The 24,388-nt window shown below is 45.9% G+C and overlaps 1 protein-coding gene across 18 annotated transcripts in view; it reads right to left on the reverse strand.

Annotated features, from left to right (window-relative positions):
* The window catches only part of RGS6 (regulator of G protein signaling 6), a 629,077-nt gene that overhangs the window by 117,460 nt on the left and 487,229 nt on the right, over positions 1-24,388 (reverse strand). The window lies entirely within an intron of this gene.

Genomic DNA, 24,388 nt, shown 5'->3' on the forward strand with positions numbered 1-24,388 from the left:
TGGAGCCATATGAATGATCAGATGGTTCCTGCCATGAGTGAAGTAGCCATACTCCTCAGTCAAGGTTATGACTCGGTCCATTGGATTTTCACATTCTTGCCAGGCCTCTGCTGGGCCTCTGGGTGGGGAGGGCAGCTTCAGGCCACCTTATCACATAGATGTCACACGCAGGCCAATGCTTATGGAGGGGGAGTGACATTTCCCGAGTGCCCATGGTGTACTAGGCCAGAACTGGGCACTTGACCCTGTTACCACATGCCATCTTGACAATAATTGTGTCCGATACAATAATTATTATATCCATTTTAAAGATTAGGCCCAGAGAGGCTCAAGACCACAGGCTACTATAGATTTAGAGCCAAGGTTGGAATCCAGGCAATTTCATGCCAAGTATTATTTCCACTATACCATTCTGTGTCTCTTAACTCTGAATAACTTTCCAAGTATTGTAAAGAAAAAACAATTAGAAAACTGATAATCTGTATGTATTCAGTTTTTTCCTGAAACAGAGGCATTTAGTGATAATAATAATTGGTATTATTAGCTATTGAACTAATAATTTATTGAGCACTTTCTATATTCCAGGCTTTGGAATAATCCTACTATACTAATCCTATGTTGTAAATAGCTTATTATTATCTCCATTTTGCAAATGAATGGAAGGATATTCTAAGTAGGGCAATCCTTACAGTCTTAGATCTTCTTTTTTTTCTTTTATGCCTTAGTTGAAAAAAAAAATGCAACAATCAGCTGGCAGAGAAAGCTTAACTAAGAGGAAATATTACATTGGGTTTGGAAGGTGAGCACAATGAGTAGCTGGCAGTAAGACAGAAGGGAACACAGGTGGGAGAAACGGAGTCATGAAAAGTTCAGTGTCATTTTCAAGTAGTATTATTTGGTCAATGGGCTTGAGTTTTTCCAAGGAAAAGTGTGGCAAATTTCACACTCACTTGCTTACCAAGCATAGGAAACAATAAGGTGTGGCATTTATAAAGTCAGACACACTTGAGAACAAATCATGGGGTATCACTTACAAACTGTGGGAACCTGGGCAGGTCCCTTACCCACCACCTGCCCTGATCTCCATTTCTTCATATGTCAGCTAGGGGGAAGTGCTGTCTAGTTAAGAATAAGACCGGGTGGCCAGGTGCGGTGGCTCACGCCTGTAATCCCAGCACTTTGGGAGGCTGAGGCGGGCGGATCATGAGGTCAGAAGATCGAGACCATCCTGGCTAACATGGTGAAACCCCGTCTCTATTAAAAATACAAAAAATTAGCCAGGCGTGGTGGCGGGCACCTGTAGTCCTAGCTACTTGGGAGGCTGAGACAGGAGAATGGCATGAAACCGGGAGGTGGAGCTTGCAGTGAGCCGAGATCAGGCCACTGCACTCCAGCCCCGGCGGGCGACAGAGCGAGACTCTGCCTCAAAAAAAAAAAAAAAAAAAAAGAATAAGGCCAGGTATACGAAACTCTCTTTACAATGCCTGTTTCATGGTTTTGCTGAAACGAGCTGGTTGTTAGCAAGTCATTTGCTGGCCCTGTGTGTTTATTCCCTCATGTGAAAAGAAGACAGTACGCTTTGGGAGGCCGAGGTGGGTGGATCACCTGAGGTCATGATTTTGAGACCAGCCTGGTTAACATGGTGAAACCCCAAATCTACTAAAAATACAAAAATTAGCTTGGTGTGGTGGCGGGCACGTGTAATCCCAGCTACCTGGGAGGCTGAGGCAGGGAGAATTGCTTCAACCCGGGAGGTGGAGGTTGCAGTGAGCCGAGATCGCTCTCCAGCCTGGGAAACAAGAGCGAAACTCCGTCTCAAAAATAAAGAAAAGAGGACAGTAATAATGGGACCCATCACCTTGACTGTGAGGGATAATGAACCCGTGCAGAGTGCCTGGCATGTCATAAGCATTAATATTAATACACATTGGCTACCCATAGAGTCCATGTTCAGGGACCTCATACCGGCCAAGTGTCTAACCCAGTCATCTGCGTGGTTGGGAGAGACAGCAGTAACTTGGAATCCTTGTGTTACTTACCAGCTTTTAAATTTTAGGCCTTAGAGAATCTCAAAATGTCTTCTGGTGCTTTTAGGCTGGGATCTTCCAATAGACAGCTAGCTGGACAGAAGGGGAAACGAGGAGGGCATTGTGGCTGGACAACTCTACTAGCCTGGTGAGGCCTCACTGGGAGACTGGGACCCCCGCCTGGCCGCTTTTCGGACCCTGATCCAGGATGCACATTTCCTGGAAGTGAGGGCAGAAAGCAAAACAGGTGCCCTCATCCCACTGTAATTCAGTTGAAGGTAATGGAGTCAACATCTTTCTGGTTTGGGGCGCTCTGGTTGCGTCCATCCCAACACCCTCTTCTTCTTCCCCCACCTCTCCTGCCTTGGGACCACCTTTCCCTTCCCAGAATGCAACAGTCTCCATCGCACCACAGGGCCTTTGCATCTGCTACTCCCTGGGCCTGTCATGCCTTCCCTTTCTCCTCCTACCTCTTCCTCTAGCTCAGGGGTCCTCAGCCTCCCAAAAGGCAATGGTCCCTGGCCTGTTAGGAACCAGGCCTCACAGCAGGAGGTGATGGCGGGTGAGCAAGTGAAGTTTCATCTGTATTTACAGCCCCTCCCCATCACTCGCATTACTGCCCGAGCTCCACCTCCTGTCAGATCAGCCGTGACATTAGATTCTCACAGGAGCGTGCACCCTATTGTGAACTGTGCATGCAAGGTAGGTTGTGTGCTTCTTATGAGAATCTAATGCCTGATGATCCATTCCTGTCTCCTGTCACCCCCACATGGGACCATCTAGTTACAGGAAAACAAGCTCAGGTCTTCCACTAATTCTGCATTGTGGCGAGTTGTATAATTATTTCCTTATATGTCATAATGCAATAATAATAGAAATAAAGTGCACAATAAATGTTATGCACTTGAATTATCCCAAAACCATTCCCCCCGGCCCTAGTCCATGGAAAAATTGTCTTCCGTGAAACTGGTCCCTGGTGCCAAAAAGGCTGGGGAACACAGCTTTAGCTGCTTCTGACACATCCTTCAGCCCTAACTCCCTCGGGAAGGCCTTCATTGCCCTCCAGACTGGCTCAAGGTCCTTTGGCTCTCAACCTCAAGAGGACAAGGTTCTTTCTCTTTGGGGCATTTGTCTCAGTTTGGAATTAGCCACAGTGTAATTATTTGATCAATGTCTATTTCTTCTTCTTCTATATTAGTATGCTATGACTTCCACGACAAGGTATCACAAACTGGGTGGCTTAGACAACAGAAATTTATTGTCTATGGTTCTGGAGGCCAGACAGCTAAGATCCAGGTGTTGAACGGGTTGGTTCTTTCTGAGGGCTGTGAGGGAGAATCTGTCCCAGGCCTCTCCTGATCCTCCCACTTCAGCCTCCCAAGTGGCTGGGACTACAGGCATGTACCAGCATGCTGATTAATTTTTTAACTTTTTGTAGAGACAGGGTCTCCTTATGTTACTCAGGCCAGTCTCTAACTTCTGGGCTGAAGCGATCCTCCTGCCTCAGCCTCCCAAAGTGCTGGGATTACAGGTGTGAACCATGATGCCTGGCCCAAATTTCCCCTTCTAATAAGACTACCAGCCATACTGGATTAGGGCCCACCCTGATTACCTCACCTTAACTCATTACAACTGCAATGACTCTATTTCCAAATAAGGTCACATTTTGGAGTTTTAGTGTTTAGAACTTCAATATATGAATTTTTGAGAGGACATTTAACCCATAATGCCCACTAAAGTATAGCTCCCAGGGATCGGGGACCCTGTTAGTTCTATCCTTGGCATGGAGTAAACATGTGGTACAGAGTTGGGGTCTAATGAATGCTTATTCATTGATAGTTGTATTCAAATATACATCATAATACATAAACACCCACAAATGTATATTCAATATGTTTTAAATTTTTCCTCAACTTTTTTGTGGCCCTTGAAAACATCATACAATCTAGTACCAGACATCATATAGGCAGTTTACAAACACTGCTTTAGAGGAAAGGTTCAGGGCCTTTGATCCACTGATACTGCTTAAAAAAAAAAAATCATATCTTTTTGCCTATAATCCCAGCACTTTGGGAGGCCAAGGCGGGTGGATCCCCTGAGGTCAGGAGTTCAAGACTAGCCTGGCCAACATGGTGAAACCCCGTCTCTACTAAAAATACAAAAATTAGCTGGGCTTGGTGGTGGGTGCCTATGGTCCCAGCTACTTGGGTGACTAAGGCAGGAGAATTGCTTGAACCTGGGAGGCGGAGGTTGTAGTAAGCCGATCGTGCCACTACACTCCAGCCTGGGCAACAGACAAAGCGAGACTCTGTCTCAAAACAAAAACAAAAACAAAAACAAACAAACAAACAAAAAAACCAAAAACTCAACAAATTACTACTTAAACAAATATTAGGTAGCAATTCAAAGCCTCCTCCTTTTCCTTATTAACACTGGCTGTCACTGGGAAGAGGACAGCAGGCAGAAGGAAAGGTAAAGTCTTGAGCTCTTTACCTCTGGGTAAAGAGACACTCACTGCTCACCTCCCACCTCTTTGGCCTGTCCTCGCTGCTCAGCTGGCTTCCAGACTGCAGGGTGAGCCCGCTTTTTGACTGGCTTTTGTCCAGTGGGTGATTTTCCCTTCTTAACAGGCAGGCCTCTGAGTCATTCTGACATGGTCTTGAACAGGTGGGAGGCATTACATCCAGACACAGCAAATACGATTTTGGGTCCAGTGATCCCTCAAGCATCCTGCCATATGCAGTCCTAAACCAGGGGTCACCAGGGCCACCTCCCTGGGGTCTTCTCCCAGGTTGGCCAAATCGGCTTGCTGGCCTCCATCGGTATATGACAACGGCACCCCGTGGTGACCCACAGAAGGAAAGCGAGGGGCTTAGCTGTAGCTGGGATGGAGGAGGAGGAATCTCAGGCTTCTCCTGATATTTTGCCTCAAGAACTGGAAATTGACCTGGGAGTAGATCCCACGCTGAGGGAGAAGCCCCTAGACTGAGAAAGGATGGGCTCATCTATTTGAATGAAACAGAGAAGCTTGAAAGAGTGAAGGCAGAGCAATTCCTGAGCTGCCCAGGACTAGAAAACCTGTAGCGAAGGCCTGGGGAGATGGGGCAGGAGAGACAATCAGCTGCGTGGAAGCCCTTGGCCACTGTTCTCCCCCAGGCCCCATCCCCCGCCCACCTCCCTCCCACTCCCCTCCCACTCCCCTCCCACTCAGACTGTGCACTTCACCATTCTCTGATATTTAAAGCTTCCCTGTGCATTATGAAAAATAATAGGGGCCAGGAGACCCAGCGAGGTTATTACCAACTCATAAATCAACCAGGAGGCTCTGAGGGCTGTGGCGAGGTGTCTGAGATGGGTTCCCCTGGTTTGTTATCTCACCTGAGCCCCCACGATTGATTCACAACCTCATAACCCTCCCGCGTCCGAATCCCAAGTCTTATATCTAATTGTCAGCAGCCGAGTACATGATTTGCAAGAGGATGCGGGCAGCAGCAGATGTGGGGGTGGCGGAGAGATTAGTTTTGTCAATCAAAAGCGTCCGGGGCAAGGGGAGACCGTGCGGGATTTAGCTCAACAATCAGCTTATTAAACGGAGGCTGGGTATGGGCTACATTGATTAGGCCTCAGTGCAGGAAGACGGAGGATCGTTGCCACTGTGGACCTCGTTTCTGTTCCCCGAGGGTGGCTGTCACTGATGACTGCCTTTCACTCAATCCAAAGGCAGAAATGAAAATCGAATAAGCAGAGCTGCAGCTTTGGGAGAGAAGTGATCTAATGCCAGGTGCCCAGTAGCACCCACCAGAGAGCATGATGGATGTTTCGAGGGCAGCTGAGCATATTTCTGGGAGGGCTGGCAGGCTTGGGGGCTTTATTACCTTCCAGTGGTGTCTAACGGTCGCTTCATTTGTGCAAATTTGAATCTGAAAAGTAGTTTATGAACATTTTATATTGAAAATAATCTAGGGGGCTAATACTTTCTTGAGGAGAGGAGAGGCAAGGGGTCATCTTTCAGATGCCAGGGCTGCAGGCCATAGTTACTCACCAGGAATGTGATCAGCCTAACCACAGGGTTAGTGCAGTAACACTGCTAGCACTTCCACAGCCTGCGCTGAGATTGAAAGTTTGCAAAGCGCACTGAAGTCTGCCACCACCTTGGAACAGAAGAGGTCTGCACAGCAGGGTGTGTGAGTAAACCAGGTTTCAAGCGTGGTCTGGGACACACAAGTTATTGAGCAAAGATCTTATGGGTATAGTGCTCTGAACCTCAGTTTACCCATCTGCAAAATGCGGCCAGCCCTAGAATCTACCTCAGACTTTGTTATATGAGGGTTTGAAATGAGGACATGCAGGCAAAGACATTTAGCACAGTCTCTGGCACTTACCCTCCCTCCTTTTCCATCAAGTATCCCTTCCATCTGCCGAAACTGGAAGCTGTCTGGGAGCTGATCTCCTAGTGGAGATTCCTAATTTACAATCTAGCCTTTCTGCCCCTGCTCCCCAGGCCTTCGCTGCAGGTTTTCTAGTCCTGGACAGCTCAGGAATTGCTCTGCCTTGGCTCTTTCAAGCTTCTCTGTTTCATTCAAATGGATGAGCCCATCCTTTCTCGGTCTAGGGGCTTCTCCCTCAGTGTGGGATCTACTCCCAGGTCAGTTTCCAGTTCTTGAGGCAAAATCTTGAGGCAAAATATCAGAAGAAGCCTGAGATTCCTCCATCTCCATCCCAGCTACAGCTAAGCCCTTTGCTTTCCTTCTCCCACAGGAGTGGCCAGGAGGCACATGGCTTGGGTATGAGTCCAGGCTTCCCTCCCACCAGCTCTGTCACCTTCTATCCTTCAGTTTCTGTAGAATATGATAGACGTGCAGTCTGAGAGAGTGGACATGAGGATAACACCTGTAAGATGTTCAGTCCTATGTCCTGTGGCACATAGCCAATGGTAAGTGTTGAGTTTATTGTTGTTATTGCCATTATTACGACTTGAACATTTTTATTCATTTACCTGCAATGATGAGTAAGACAGGGCTCTGTCCTTAAACAAACTGGTGTACCAGAATGTTACAAGGGCTATGACTGAAGTATTTGTAGGGTGCGATGGGGACACAGAGAGGGGAGTCATTCTGGCTGACCCAGTGTCAGGAAAAAGGTCATGGAGGACACACTTGGGATCAACGGGAAACAGTGAAAAGAGATTGATTGAGCAGTGGGTATTGGATGCAGGCTCAAGGAGGACTCACGCAGAACAGCCTGCAGCTCACCATGCTAACGGGACTCTGTGACATCTAACATTTATATCCAGGTCAAACGGGGTTTCACAGCAAGTCCCTATGAAATGGAATAGAGTCCTAGAAGGGTGAAGTCACCAGCATGCTCGGGCATGACCTATAGGCAAAGCACTTTGCCAGACATCAGACTCTCTGCCAGACACCAGAGAGTCAAGCATCAAGCAGAAAGAGAACCAAGCTTAAGAACTAGAGGGAAATCATCTCAGCGTTGGTGAGGACTGATTTCCTGTTTCCCAGCATCAGGATGCAAACATTTCCCTCCATTCCAGTTCTCAACCTCATGGCTGGGCCTCATGGCGTTCCAGCATTGCTATGAGTAAACCTTTCCTGCAGGCTGCTCGGGTAGCTGGTGCACTGCTAGATCAGTCTATGTGACCAGGAGCTGGGCCTCTGGGCCATGCCAGTTGGGCAGCCCCCATCCCTCCACTGCCGGGGGCCTCTCATCCAGAAGGGCTTGGTACGCAGAATGATGGTGCACCATCGTTAGTCCCCACTCGCCATCTTTCAGGGGAGAGCCAGCTGCTTTGGGCACTGCAAAAGACCCCCAACTCACTCCTCTCCGGGGCCCTCTGCTCTGATGTCTTCACAGGACATCCTCGAGTGCTGGGCAGTCTGAGGACACGGAAGGAGTGATGACCACAACACAGGAATGGCAGCAGCAGTGACAGGAGGAGGTCAAAGGCTTGTGTGTCCTGGCCCTGCTGAGGGCTGGCAAGGGCCCTGGGATGGTGCTCAGTGCCTGGTCAGTTGCAAGAGGCCAGCCCTCTGCCCATGAGGGGAGCTGGCAGTGACCAAGTTGCACTGCCCTGGAGTGCATTTCCTGCCCCACTCTTTCCTTCTAAAATCCCTAATTCCAGTTTGTTCTTTGGACACTTAGATAAGGCCTGGCTTTGGAGGACTGGTGAGAAAACTGAAGCCAGCTATGTGACACTGAGGGGAGATTTTAGAGACTGCAATTCAGACCTCCTTTTCTGGTTCCTGCAGGGAGAGGAAGGGACACTGAGGGGAGGAAGACTAGGTCCCCGAGGCCTGCAGGGGCCTGCCTTCCTCTTCTGTACTCCTTCAGCCTCTCATTCCAGCCCTCCTTCACCTCCAAAATAGACAAGGTGCCCTCTAATCCCTACCCCTCAATATCAGTGCACAGTGATTGCCTGTCTCTTATTAACACAGATGCTGTACCTACACACACTCACAGTCATACATACCTGGATGCATGCACAGATGCAACGGACGCCCAACTCACATGCAGGCAACACTACACTAACTCATACCCACCTGCACACGTGCACAGATGCAACACACATACAACTCATGCATGCATGCAACGCTCACACACATTCACACCCACTCATACACACCTGCGCACGTGCATGGCTCAAGACACACAGCACTCATGTATGCCTGCAACTTATACTCATACACCTAATAGCTTCTGTAATATGTTCCCACCCCCTAAAACCCTGAAAATGACAAAAACAGCTCAGGTGAAGAACAAAGTTTTACGAAATAACTATATGTTATCTGCTAGAAATCTAAGTAATAAGCATAGCTCGCCAGGCACGGTGGTGGTTCACACTTATAATCCCAGCACTTTGGGAGGCTGAGGCAAGCAGATCACCTGAAGTCAGGAGTTTGAGACCAGCCTGGCTAACATGGTGAAATCCTGTCTGCACCAAAAATACAAAAATTAGCCGGGCGTGGTGGCATGTGCCTGTAATCCCAGCTACGTGGGAGGCTGAGGCAGGAGAATCGTTTGAACCTGGGAGGTGGAGGTTGCAGCGAGCTGAGATCATGCCACTGTACTCCAACCTGGGTGAAAGAGTGACTCTATCTCAAAAAAAAAAAAAAAAAAAAAAAGAAAAGAAAGAAGTGTAGGTTAAATTTCAACATCACTCATAAGCTCAGCTTCTCTGAGTCCATTTGCTAGAAATAATCTTAACTGCCTGCCTGCAGTAGTTGGAGAGAAGCAAAGAGGGTCTGAGTGCAGAGCCCAGGGGAGGGAGATAAAAATCCCCTGAGCACACGGCATTATTTTCAAGATGTTAGATACATTTTCTCTCTCAAGCTCCTAGGTGATTTTGGTCCTCTATGGTTACGGAGTGATCTTCCCGTAGCTGAGGGGCAGAAGGCTGGGATATCAGGTAGGAAAAGAAAGGGAAGAAAGTAAAGCACAAATGTTGTCACCACAAACAGACACACCGGTAGAAAGCAGCATCGCATGGATGCTAGCAGGGCCCCGAGATGCCACAGCTGGGGAGGGTGTAATGAAGGTGCTTTAGACAAAGGTTTGGGTGGGTTAGGGATCGTGGAGCAGCCTGCAGCTAGAGCAACAACTAGAGGAAGTTTCCAACCTTAGGTCGAAAGGGGTAGCAAGAAGGAACAGTTACAGGAACCTACTGGATGTGGTCTTTCTAGGAGAAGGTGGACAGACAGGAGCCATAGCCTTCAGCAGAACACAGCTACTCTCTGATGAAGGTCTGCCAGGGAGTAAGTCATGTGGTCTCCCTCTCCTGCCCTCTGATTTCCTGTTAGTGTCACCCATCAGTTGAAGCCATTGTACCCAGAGGGCAAGGGAGCTTACTGAGGCAGCTCTAGTGACAGCCCGTGAGGCACAGAGGCAGGTAAGAAGGGCAGAGAGTGGCTCTGGAGGGACAAGTGGACAATTTCCAGCTCAGACGTGGAGGAGAGAAAGTATTTATTGTACAGTCTTAGCGATAGCGTTGTAGAGGCGAGCTTTGTTATTTGGCACACTTTGCTTCCGCAGAGCAGGGTTTTGCTCTGATGTCCTGGTTACTGCAATCTACACTGATAAGGAGATCTAGAGCTCACAAAGGTCTCACATGCATCGCCTCTCACTTCACCCTCACAATACACCTGAGCCTTTGCACCCATGTGCCCATTTTACAGTTGAAGAAACTGAGGCTTGGGTCACCTCATGGTTTCTTACTTTGTTTATGCATTTACTAAAGCATTTATCAAGTTCCTACTGTGCCCCATATCGTTCTCTGTGCTGAAGCGGGGAATGAGACAGAAACGGATGTGGTCCCTGTGCTCTCTAAGCTTACTCTGTAATGCAGGAGTCAATGAACAAGGAAACTGCATGAAACCAAGGAAAAACAGCTCAATAATGAAGCTAGAATAGGAGTTGGGAGAGAGGGTCACTGGGGACTACTGAGATTGGGGAGGGGGGTGTAATAAACTTCATTCATTGAGAATAAAGAGCTCAGGGACAAGAAGGAGATGGTCGTGTGACTCTTTGGAGGAAGAGCCTCCCCATCAGAGGAACAGCCAAGGCCAAACCTCCAAGGCAGGATGCAAGTTTGATCCATCCAGAGGCCAAGAGGCAGGCTCGTATGCCTGGAGGTTGGCCACACAAAACACAGCAGAGAGGAGACCAGGAAGGCAGGGGCTGTGTTGGGTTTTAAAAGAAACAGGAAGTCCTGGAAGGCTTCAAGTGGGAAGGGGTCCAGTTTATGTTTTTAAAAGATGTTGGCTACTGAGTGCAGAATGGATTGTCAAGGGACAGGAGTAGAAGCAAGGAGACCAGTTTGGGGCTGTGTCCACTGGGTTAGAGAAATGGAAGGCTGGTTGGGCACCAGTGATATGGTGAAATCAAGGGAAGCAAATGGGTTTGGAGGCAGGGCTCCTGGTTCTCTCTGATGGATGGGGCTTGCCCATGAGAAAAAGATGAGTCCCGAGTGACCCCAGGTTTCTAGCTTAACTAGTTGGGTGCACAGTGGCGCTTACATCAACTGAGATGAGAAAACAGGGTGGGGAGGATACCTGGGCTTGCGTGCTAGCCTTGTTTTGCCTGAGGTCTGTAGGATCCGTCTGAGTAGGGATGTCGAGTGGCCGTTGGACCTATGAATCTGGATTTGTGAGGAGAGGGCTGGCTGGAGATAGTATTTGAGAGTCATTGGTGTGTAGGAATGCACTTCAGGCAGCAAGGCTGGATGAGGTCACCCAAGGAGAAAACACAGAGAGAAAAGAGGGTCTTGGAGCCAAGGCCTCGGCTTGTGAGCAGATGGCAACAGGGACCCCTGGCCTGTCTGTTCTCAATTTGGAATGCCTCCTGTCACTCTTCTGTGACTTAACCTGTGACCGTGGCAGTCCATTCCCCTCTCGAGAGAGAAAGCAAGAAAAATGAGCTCTAACAGCTGAACCCTCCACCAGGCCCTCCCGGCACATGTCTGTTATTTCCATCCCCCTTTTTCCTGCTCTTGTCTTGATTCACAAAAAAATCTACACTGAACACCACTGATGGCATCTGATGGCTCTGCCCTATGACCAAGTCAGACAGACAGCTAAAAATGTCTGTGTTCTCTTCTGATTAATAACAAGTTTGAACTTGTTTTCTGACTTGTCTATCACTAAATCACAGCAGACTCCCTGAAGTATCTTGTGCAACTTAGGAGCTGTGGATGCTGCTTGCAAGTGGACACAGTCACACAGCCAGACAAGTGACTTCAAGCCCCAGATTCCAGTGTGCTGGAAGACTGTGGGGTGGAATGTCACCAGAGCCAGGCGTCTTTCTAATGTGCCATCTTCCTCTCACATTGATCAACTCCAGACCAAGAGAGACGGTCTTCTGTTCAGAGAACACACTAAGAATGTTCTCAAATGGGAAAACCCTGTAAATGGGAAAAGGATGGTGTAAATATAAAACTCATCGTGAATTTATTCCTTTTAGTCCTGTTTTCTCATCAGTACCTGTGCCCCCACGGGTGCTGGTTACTTGCAAAATGGTTACTTGCAAAATGGATTAGATTTGAAGCAGCAAATAATTTTAAACTTGCTAAAACTAATAAAGGGAATACAATAGGACCGAGATAATGAGGAGAGAGCTGAATGAGGAGTCTCCAGCAAAGGATAGCTGCTGTAAGTGCTTACAGAATCTAGGTTGTGATTTTTTTTTCCTTTTTTTTTTTTTGTCTAAGACAGAGTCTCACTCTGTAACCCCTACCTCCTGGATTCAAGCAATTCTCCTGTCTCAGCCTCCTGAGTAGCTGGGATTACAGGCACCCGCCACCATGCCTTGCTAAGTTTTTTTTTGTGTGTGTGTTTTTAGTAGAGATGGGATTTCACCATGTTGGCCAGGCTGGTCTTGATCTCCTGACCTCAGGTGAACCCCCAACCTTGGCCACCCAAAGTGCTGGGATTACAGGCATGAGCCACCACATCCGGCCAGGATTCTTGACAATAATAAAATGAAACAAAACAAAGGCATTTCTTGGTCTGTCTCTCCATTAATGCAATGAGGGTTCTTAAGGAGAGGGATCCTCATCTCTTCAACTCTGCACTCTGACTCACTGCAGAGGCCACACCATAGATTTCCAATAAATCTATGAATACACTAAGGAGTGTTGCTAAATCAATGACTTGCATCTCGGTGTCACTAGTAATGACGCTGCTTTTCCTTACAGACATTGGTTTTGATGTGTTTGGTTACTTTTTAGGTCCACCTCTGACTCTCGATATTAATAGTAAGACAGGTCAGTGGAAAGTTACCTTGCTATTTGCTATTTCAGGTTGTTAAATACATTTATGTTAAAGAAGAGGAAAGGCTGGGCGCGGTGGCTCAAGCCTGTAATCCCAGCACTTTGGGAGGCCGAGACGGGCGGATCACGAGGTCAGGAGATCGAGACCATCCTGGCTAACACGGTGAAACCCTGTCTCTACTAAAAATACAAAAAATTAGCTGGGCGTGGTGGCGGGCGCCTGTAGTCCCAGCTACTCGGAGGCTGAGGCGGGAGAATGGCGTGAACCCGGGAGGCGGAGCTTGCAGTGAGCCGAGATTGTGCCACTGCACTCCAGCCTGGGAGACACAGCGAGACTCCGTCTCAAAAAAAAAAAACAAAAAAAAAAAAAAGAAGAGGAAATGACCACATTTTGAGCTAATCAGGACTATAAATTGACAGGTCAGTAGCCTATTCCTGCCCACCGGATTCTCCGGGGAGTGTGATGTAGACCACGATCAAAGCTCTGAAAGAATGTTAACAGCCCAGATTAATACTGAAGTTGTATGGCTCAGTGCATAGGCAGAGCTAGAGGCTGAACTGATCAATAAATGATAAACACAGTGTCTGTTTTTGGAACACATTTTCTGAGCAATGGTCATATCCATGCTGACTACCTGTCTATTCCTCAGGCAGGGTAGCAGGCGGAGAGAACCAGCCTTGCACTTGATTAAGAAGAGAGTCATGTATAGTTTTAAGGGATTGAGATTAGGTCCAGCTGTATGCTCCAGAAAAACAAAACACAAATAAGATAACAGTAGCTTAAACAAGATAGAAATGTATTTGGTAAAAGGTGGCTCCATGGCATCATCAGGAATTCATGTCTTAATGGTTTTTTTCCACCATCCTAGTGCTTGACTTCCATCCCCAAGGCCACCTCATGGTTCACAATGGCTGCTAAAGCATGAGCCATCACATCCCAGCTTTAGAAAGGAAAGGAGGAAAGGCAGAAGGGTCGAAGAGGGTCCTTCCCAGTTGAGACACCTCCCTTTCGGCACGTTTCTGAAAATCCCATACTCTACTTACTTACTCTGCTTGCACATGATGATAGAATAATGCCCCCTGGCCGACGTCCACATCCTCATCCCCAGAACTGTGAATATGATACCTTACATGGCAAAAGGGACTTTGAAGATGCGATTAAGGACCTCAAGATAGAGAGATTATCCATGTGGATTCTATCTAATCACAAGGGTCCTTATGAAAGAGAGGTAGAAGGATCAGAGAGAGGAGACATGATAACAGTGATAACACAGCAGAGGAGGGGGAGAGAGAGAATGACAATGAGAGCACGAACATGCCAGAGAGCTGCTGACTTTGAAGACAGAGGAAAGGGTCATGAGACAAGAAATTCAGGTGACCTCAAGAAGCTAGAGAAAGCAATAACTTCCAGGAGGAATACAGCTCTGTTGCCAATACCTGGATTTTAGCCTCTAAGATCCATTTCAGACTTCTGGCCTCCAGAACTATAAGATAAATATGTGTTAAATTACTAAGTTTGTAGTAATTTGCAGCAGCATAGAAAACTCATACACACATCTTTGGCCAGATCTTAGTAACCTGACCACACCTGTCAGGAAAGCTGGTAAAACCGTGTTTAATTCTGGGCAACAAGGTGCTCAGCCAAAAACGGGGCTTTATGACTAAGGAGGGAAGGAGAAATGGATGCTGGGGCTGGTAATAGCAGATTGCTTTGCATGGTTATTACATGAACTGGAGGGTCTCTACACTTAGGACAACAGAAATGTATTCTTCTCAAAAGAGAACTGGCCACATCTTGAATCCATCTTGGGGAAATATAACTAAGAAGTTAGCCTAAAAAACTTTACAAGTACTGTGGCAACTGATTCAAAAAGGATTCCAACTGTGTTTAGGGCAGAACATTTTCTGGAATGCCTATGTTAGCTGAAAGTTACTGATCACAAATGCGGTGGCCTGGAGGATTTGCGAGCGCAGCTGTGAAGTTTAGAGGCCCAAACAGGACTTTGAATTTGAAAGAAAGAACTCACTCAGCTATCAGTCAGAGTTTTGGTCTCTAAAATTTTTCTTGTTAAAGTCAGGCCATGAGCAAAGTTACCCAGAATCTACGTTCTCTTTGTCCTAGTTAAATGTGAGGACTGACACAGAGATTACAGATAGATCATCAGAGAGAAGCTGCTGGTAAAATAGCACTTGGTTTACATCACAGAGGCTCAACAGATGTTTTTTGAACAAAGAAAGAGAATGAGTGAGCAAATAAACATATGAATTTAATGGATTTCAGTAGGGTTTCTCTATTCATTCAACATGAGGGCCTTCTATATTCTAGGACTATGTTGACTGCTGGATACAACACCAAGTGAGATGTGGTCCCTGCACTGCAGGGGCTTGAAACCAGGGAGAAGACAGACGAGTAAACCGATGACTGCACCTCAGTGCACTGAGTGCTACAGAAGATACATTTTCAGGAAGCATGGACAAGGTCCTATATCGGACCTGGGTGCCCAGAACACTTTGCTGCAGGAGGTACGGCTTGAAATACATTAAAACTTTTTTTAATTAAAAATTAAAAATGTTTAGAGACAGGATCTCGCTCTGTCACCCAGGCTGGAGTGCAGAGGTGAGAGCAGAGCTCACTGTAGCTCAAATTCCTGGGGTCAAGCAATCCTCCTGCCTCAGCCTTTGGAGTAGCTGAGACTATAGGTGCATGCCACCACCATCTCTGGCTAATTTTTAAATTTTTTTTGTGTGGAGATGAGAGCTTTCTATCTTGCCTATGCTGATCTCAAACTCCTGGGCTCAAGAGATCCTCCTGCCTCAGGTTCCCAAAGTTTGGGGATGACAGATGTCAGTCACCGTGTCCAACCTTGAGCTGGATCTTAATGGACATGTTGGAATTTGCTAGGTAAGGTAAGGTGGCATTGCAGGATGAGAGAGCAGCATCTTCAAAGCCACAGAATCATGGAACACAACACCAGCAAACATTTACATAGGGCTTACTATTTGCTAGGCACTATTCTCAGCAGTTTACACATATTCGCCCATTTGTATGCACAGCAACCTGATGAAACGGGTGGTCATCCCCCCTCTTTTCAGATCAAGAAAGTGAGGCAGAGAGAGGTTAGGTGACTTGCCCAAGGTCACATGGTCTGTAGTAAGTGGCAAAGAGCTGGGATGCAAACCCAGAGTTTGGCTCTGGACTCAGTACTTAGGGTGAGTCATCTTGTACACTCCGGAGGAGGGTTGGGGAGTTGAGTCATGGAGGCAAGAGAAGCTAGAACTTGAAAGCTACAGAAGACCATTAACAGGTTTTAAGCAGGGGAGCTTCTTCTACATCCTACTTACGATGCCCTCTTGCCTAAAAATACTTTTTTAGTTAGGCTCTTCTTGACTTTCTAGACTATTCTTTCTTCTTTCTTTTTAATTTTTATTTTCATTTTAAGTTCTGGGGTACGTGTGCAGGATGTGCAGGTTTGTTACATTGGGAAATGTGTGCCATGGTGGTTTGCTGCACCTATCAACCCATCACCTAGGTATTAAGCCCAGCATGCATTAGCTATTTTTCCTAATGCTTTTCTTCCCCATACCCCATCCCCCGACAGGCCCCAGTGTGTGTTGCTCCCCTCCCTGTGTCTGGACCATTCTTACTAAACTAAGAAAGAGGGTGGCCAGTCTCCAAGCTGCCTAGGAGAGGGAAGTTATTTCTAGCTCAACCTATGATTTGTTTTCAGGCAATTTCTGGGGACAGGTGATCCAGAAAACAGGCGGAGTATGGGAAATTCTTTGCATCATAGGAAACCACCAATCACATCTGACCATGTCTCAACCTTCTAAACACCTCTTGCCAGTCAAGTCGTGTGTGGTCATTTGGACGGTTCAGAGCTAAGGAAATGAATAAGAAATAATCACTTATATCCGTAAGTTCCACTCCCTAGATGGTGCTACAACAGGGACCTATAAATGATTCTTCATCATCCTTAATCCCTGCATTGGAATGGTGCGTGACACTCCCTTTCCACAGTGTCTGCTGGCTGCCGTTAGACTGTGTTTGGTTGTGACAGCAGAATTTGGCTAAATATTTTCTTCTGCTTCAAGTGGCTCCTTTTAGAAGCGTGGTCCTGGCGTCATAGAGTTTTGTTAAAATAAACAACAACCAAAAGGGTAGCATGTGGCTTATTTCCCAGGTTTATGGCTCCCACTCGTCCACGCTTTCTGGAAACAAAGATGCTTTAGCTGGGGTGAGACGAAGACCCTTCTTCTGTTCTACTGCCTGAAGGAGGTGGGGCGGACAGGAGCGAGGACTAACTGGGCTCCTCAGGAATGCATTATGAAGTTACTGTACTAAGAAAGATACAGTGCTTTCAGATTAAGGACTAAAACTTATAAATAGATCTGGTTAAGCAAATGTTCTGGGTCTCTCTTCCATGATCCTTCCTCTTGCATGTCTTATCTTCCCCACTGTCTCTTCTCTTGTGCATGGAGCCGCCCATTACTTGGGATATGTCTTTACTCCTGGAAGGTGAGACGTCAAGGTAGAGGCTGTCTCCTTCTCTCTTTAAATGACATCCCTCACTTTCTTGGATGATGTACAATTGTTAGCTGCCAGAACAAAGCCTGACATTGATGAGAACTAGAAAACTGACTTGGTACAAGGCAACTGGGCCACACCCACCAACATGGCCCAGGACTGGTTTTGAGGAGGAAATTACTCTTGCCAGAGGACAAAGGATTCCTATCCCTTATATTCCTGCTCCTGAGTCAATGTCTAATGGGACACATCTGATCAGCAGAGCCTGAATCATGTTCAGTGTCCTGGCTGCACCCAGAGATGGGCAAGGTAGTATCTAATATTTCTAGCTTCTATCATTGGGAGTGGTCTTTGCCCCTAACAACATTCATTAGTTGGGGGTTTCCTAATCCAAAGCAAGACATTCACATTTGGACTCAGAAGACAAGTGACCAATATCCCCTAAATTCCCCTCCTCACCCGCAGATTCAAAATGAGAAAATCCTAAATGCCAAGACCAGGAAAGTCTTAAGGGAAAAAAGGCAAAAAGATATCCTGGATTATCACTGGAATAAGAGGAGAAAAGGCAATCCAAGCTGAATGGCCACTGGGAGATCCAGCAAGCATTTGGCCAGAAGGCTCTCCCTGTACATATCCCTTGGGGACCTGGTGATGGCTGCAGGGACCTTGGAAAGCAGGAGGATGAGATTCTAAGAGCTAACATCTGGTTAGGAGAAAGATAAGTACAAAGCACTCTACAGTACCATACAGTATCTGTCCCTGAGGTGGGTACTTCACTTGAGGCCAAGAGATGAGACCCCAGGAAACACGGTGAAACCCTGTGTCTACCAAAAAACAAAAAAAGAAATCAGCTAAGTGTGGTGGTGCATGCCTGTAATCCCAGCTACTTGGGAGGCTGACCAGCCTGGACAACAGAATGAGACTCTGTCTCAAAAATAAAAAAAAGAGCAAAAACAACTGGGTGCTTGTTAAAATAGCAGATTTCAGGGTCCTATCCCATCAAGTATAGGAAGAGCCTTGAAGTCTGCATTTTTTTCCAAAATTCCCCAGGGCGATTTTGGAGCAGGTGGTCTATGGTCCATACTGAAGACTTCTGCTGCTACACAGAGCAGGCATCTGGTCCACCTAGAGAATCCTCACACCCAGATTCCTTGTTGTTTCCAACTGGACTGTAAGATCCTAGTATATATGAACTTTTGTAGCCCTGTATAGTGTGCATGCCTAATAAATGTTTGCTGCATGCATGATGTAACACTTGCATACCCATTATTCAGGTTGTCTCCGGGGCTTCTGAACATCACCCCTTCAGCTAGATGGAAATGGATAGCCAGCAGGGGAAGGAAAAGACCCAGGAGAGGTCTGAATGAAGCAGAGCAGAACAAAGGAATGTTTTCTGGATTAAATAATATTGTCTGGGCCCTGCAGACCACAGACAGCAGCTGTTGTGGGTTTTAAAGCCATGGCTGCAACCCTCAAGAAGCATGCCCATGGGTGATCAGCATTTGGGAGGCAAGATAAAACAAATGATGCCAAAGATCACAAAGAAAGTACCTGCATAGGATCTGCCTACTCACATCCTGGTGAGGAAACACAACAACAGCAACAAGACACACAAAAAATTCCAAAACCAAAACCCAAAAGCCTGCAGGTACCAGACACACACTGGGGCTCTAGGAGAGAAGGGTTTCATAACTCAGAAAAGGTGGCAATTTTGCTGAGTACAACTGAGGGCATCTCAGCTGGAGACCTTGGGCTGGGTGCACATCCAAACAAAGGTGAACGTGTACATGCTTATTTCCTGTCTTTCCCCCTCCTCCGTCTGCAAAAGAGAATTCTGGCCTGACCCCTGCAGTTTCTTCCCACCCTCAAAGGAGAGTCCTTGATCAGCCATAACATTCTTGGGCTTTTGTGAATGCGAATTGGGGAGAAACTGGAAGCGGGGTGAAGAAAGAGGCAAGTTTAAATAATGACTGGAGGGTTTTGTTTAGTTTTGGGTGGAGATGTTAGAGATGAGATATACAGACTAGCTATCATGTGTGAGTGAAGTGGATGGGAGAATGGAAAGGTTATTTTAAAGAATGGCTGTCTACATATATAGATCCCCTTCCTGAAGTTTGAGCGCTATATGTACTTGGCATTTTCTCCAGGTTGCATGGAGGGTGTTGTATTAGTCTCCATACTACTGTAAAGAACTTCCAGAGACTGGGTAATTTAAAAAATTTATAAAGGAAAGAGGTTTAATTGACTCACACTTCAGCATGGCTTCAGAGGCCTCAGGAAACTTACAATCATGGCAGAAGGTGAAAGAGAAGCAAGGTACTTTCTTCACAAGGCGGCAGGAAGGAGAAGTGCTGAGCAAAGTGGGGGAAGAGCCCTTTGTAAAACTATCAGATCTCATGAGAACTCACTTTCATGAGAACAGCATGGAGGAAACCGCTCCCATGATTCAGTTACCTCCTGGTCTCTCCCTTGTCACAATGGGATTACAGGGATTATAAGTCAAGATGAGATTTGGGTGGGGACAAAAAGCCCAACCATATCAGTGGTCTTTTAACACTGCTGCAAGCCTTCCTATTTATGGAGCCCATCTATGACAAGGCTCGCCTGGGCTACTTCTATCCTATGGCACCTGCGCACATCTGGAGGCCACGTGAGTACATTATAATATCTTCTCTAAAAATGTAGATTTAAGTTCTGATGAATGATATAAGATGTTTTTCCTCAAATTCCCCTTCCCCCATGCCCAGTCTCTTTTTCAGGCTGGCTTCATTTTGTTGTCCTCAACCTCTCCTGTACTCTCCTTCACAGACTTCTCCAAATGCCTCAGGTGGCAAAAATCCTGGCCTTCATAAGCCAGACAACAGCCTCAGCAGGAGACTAGAATGAATTAACTGGTCACTGACTTCTTTTTGTTTTTCAAGAATATACCTGGGGCCCTCAACGTCCACTCACCCTGCCACATATGAAGTTAAGAATGCCTAATTTAAACCTAACCATGCAGGATGGAAGTGATTCCCAAAGTGTGGTCCTAGAGCAGGAGCAGTATCAGTATACCTGGGAATTTATTAGAAATGTATATTCCTTTCTTTTTTTTTTTGAGACAGAGTCTTGCTCTGCCACCCAGGCTGGAGTGCAGTGGCATGATCTTGGCTCACTACAACCTCTGCCTCCTGGGTTCAAGCAATTCTTGTGCCTCAGCCTCCCGAGTAGCTGGGACTATAGATGTGTGCCACTACACCTGGATAATTTTTTGTATTTTAGTAGAGACAGGGTTTCACCATGTTGCCCAGGCTGGTCTTGAACTCCTGAGCTCAGGCAATCCACCTACCTTGGCCTCCCAAAGTGCTAGGATTACAGGTGAGAAATGCACATTCTCAAGCTTGCTCAGTCCTGCAGAATCACACCTTCTAGAGGAGGGGTCCAGCCACTTGTGCTTGAACAAGACCTCATCCTGTTGACAACCACTGACTTAGGAAAAAGTTTGGAAAGGGTGGGTTCCTTTTTACCAACAGCATCACTATCTATATTTCTACAGGACTTAAAGTGCTACAGGTTGTGTCTACTGGGCTTTCTATTCTTAAGTTAGACTTCAGAGGCCTCAGGAAGTCTATCTGTTGCAGCAAGGCTGCTCTTCAGTTGTTACATGGAGTTGAACCAGTGGCTACGGGAGCCATCACAAGCAGGTAACAGAAGTTATTTGACCATTGATGAAGAGAACTCTGCACTGAATGCCTGTACACCCCAGTAACAGATCAATCCAGAGAGGGCTGAGCCTCCTCTGTGCCACCCACTGCTTTGAACATTCAGAGAGAACCTAGGAGATAACAAATGCTGCTCGGGCTCTCTCAGAAACACCATCCCTCCTGAGCGAGCTGAATCTCCCACAGAGACATCCTCACATCTATCCATTCACTTATCCATCTGTTCATCGGCCGCCATCTACCGTCCACCCACCCACTCACCCATCCATCCATCCACACACACACATATGTATTAGGTTACCTGTAACTTTGCCGTTAGAAATGTTGAGACCAACTAATTTCCCCTCATCCTTGGTGAATAAAATCCAAGTGCCTCTGGAACCCTGTTATTTCTGTCTCATCTCTATATTGCTTTGAGCTTCCTCTTTCCTTAATCAGTCCCCTTCCCACTTTCCATACACACATCTGGAACATCTGTTCTCTGGCTCCACTGGTGAGATAAGTCCCCATCTAGCCTTCACCTAAGCACAGAAGGATCCCTTTACTGCTTGGTCTTCACTGACTTCCATGCGGTCTTTTCCAATGCCCTTTGTTCTTTTCACCTTCTCCCACCTCTGCCACCTAAATTGGGGTTGGAAGGGAAAATGAGCATGTTTCTTGCTTTTTGATGCCCTTCACGACATTCCTCCTTTCTCTCATGTAAAAATTCCTGATTGTGTGGGCTTGTATATTCCACTAGGTTCCTCTCTACTCCTCCAAGCAATTTTCAAACAGAAAGAGTAAGATAGTTTGAATTTGAAGGACATTGGGGTAGAGGACAGGGAACTGAGAAGCTAACATATCAAATGGGTCCCCTTCATGGATAATGGTGTCACCAAGGATAATGGCAGGTTTGGGGTGGAGAATAAGGTTGTGATCCAGGTGCCAAAGTCTGCCCTAAATGAGGAGGAGTTAACAAAAATAGAGAGATTCAGGCAAGACTCCCCCATCCCTGCCACCTAATTTGGGGTTAGGAGGGAAAATGAGTATAACAAACTACCCCCAACAGAATAATCACTTATCTTACACAGAAATCTGTAATTTGGGCAGAGGTTGGTGGGCTCACCTCACTTTGCTCAATGCAACATCAGTTAGGGTAGGCTAATTAGGAACAGGAGGATCTACAGTAGTCCCCGTTTATCCACAAGGGATATGTTCCAAGACCCCCAGTGGATACCTGCAACAGCAGATAGTACTGAATCCTACATATACTATGTTTTTTTCTATATATACATACCTATGATAAAGTTTTATTTGTAAATTAGTCATAAGAGATTAACAACAACTAATAATAGAACAATCACAGCAATATACTACAATAAAAGTTATGTAAATAGAGTCTCTCTCTCAAAATATCTTATTGTGCTATATTCACCTATTTTTGGGCCACAGTTGACCATGGGTAACTAAAACCTTAGAAAGTAAAACCTTGAACCTACAGTACTTTCAAGATGACTCACATGGCCAGCGAATTAGGCAGACGGCCAGGAGCTCAACCAGGGATGTGAGCTGGGCGCTTCTGTTCCTTTCCATGTGGTCCTTTCCACAGAGTTGCTAGGGCTTCCTCACAGCATGGCAGCTGGATTCTAAGCACACACATCCCAAGAGAGCAAGGCAGAAGTGCACGGAATGTTTACGATTTAGCTTTGGCAGTTTCATAGTGTTGCTTCTGTTCTACCTTTTGGGACGGAGAGGTGATAGTTCTACAACAGTATGTGGGCCACACGATATTATTCCAGACATCTTTGGAAATACAATCTGTCACACAAGATCAGCCCTCAAAGTCTTGTTAACCCATGCCACCCATGTGGAAAAGGAGCTTAAGAGAGACTTCACCAAATCACAAACCTTTAGGAATATAATGAGACAAACCGTTAGTGAAGTTAAGAATTTATTATGCCAAACTGAAGTAGACAGAACAAGGGATTCAGACTAAAAGTGTTTAAATCCTAACTTTACCACTTACTGTGTAAAACCTTGGCCATGTCACTTAACCTCTCTGAGCCTCAGCTTCTCCATCTACGAAATGGGAATAACAAATGTATCTTTCCTACTTGACACAACCAATCAGATGGAGTAATGCCAAGGTAAGTGCTCTCAATACCATAAAATAGTTTGCTCTACACCTTTGCAGGCCAACAACCGTCTAATGGTCATTCAGATTTTGTTTTGAAGCAAGAGATGACAGAGGAAGAAGCATTCAGCTGTGGGTGTGGTACCCTGGACTTTATGGCCAGTCTTACTCTTTATTAACTATGTGATATTGAATAAGTCATTTAACTTTTCTGAGTCTCAGTGTGGTCATGGAAGAACAACGTCATTTGCTCTGCTTAACTCTGAGAATTATGGTAAGGGCTTAATATACATTAACTCAGAGGCTTATGAAAAGAACTTAGTAATATAGGTTAGATCACTTGGTAAGTCCAACATAAACATACGTTCGCAACAAAAATTAACATAAATATTAGAATTATATTATCATCTAAGCAGCTATGACTTTTTAGAATTTTTTTGTTAAAAGTAAGAGTTTATTTTAACAAAAACTTTAGAAAATATAGCTAAGCAAAAAGAAGAAAATAAAGGTCAATTTTCCTCCTTCGATTCTCTTTCTCTTCTCCCCACCCTCTTTATTTTTAATATTCTAGTACTATAGCGTATCACTGCCTTTAGCTGAAGAAGTAGTTTGCCATTTTCTTTTTGCAATGGTAAGCCACACAGCAACAAGTAGGTGCAAATTTTTATGCCTCCTATGATTTCCTTAAGATAGATCTCTAGAAGGGAAATTTCTGGGTCATTTTCAAGGTTTCGAAACATACTGTACAACCAGCCTTCAAAACATGTTGAACCAAATTATCCTCCCTTTGAAAGTACATATATGTGCTAGGCTGGATTTGTATTCTTTATTTTTGCCAATCTGATTGGGAAAAAATGGTACCCATTTAGGAAAATCACTATGTTTTTATAAGTGAGATTCAGATGTTTCAAATACACTTATCGGCCATTTGTATTTCTTCTATTTGGGTGCTCATATTTGGATACTGAGTAATAGGAATTCGCTAAGTATTAAGGATATAATGGTTTATCTGAAATTCACGTTACAAGATTTTTCCCTTCTGGCCAGGTGCGGTGGCTCACGCCCGTAATCCCAGCACTTTGGGAGGCCGAGGCGGACAGATCACTTGAGGTCAGGAGTTTGAGACCAGCCTGGGCAACATGGTGAAACCCTGCCTCTACTAAAATTACAAAAATTAGCTGGGTGTGGCAATGTGTACCTGTAGTCCCAGCTACTTGGGAGGCTGAGGCATGAACTGCCTGAACT

Source organism: Papio anubis, chromosome 7 (assembly GCF_008728515.1).
Source record: "Papio anubis isolate 15944 chromosome 7, Panubis1.0, whole genome shotgun sequence".
Classification (NCBI taxonomy): domain Eukaryota; kingdom Metazoa; phylum Chordata; class Mammalia; order Primates; family Cercopithecidae; genus Papio; species Papio anubis.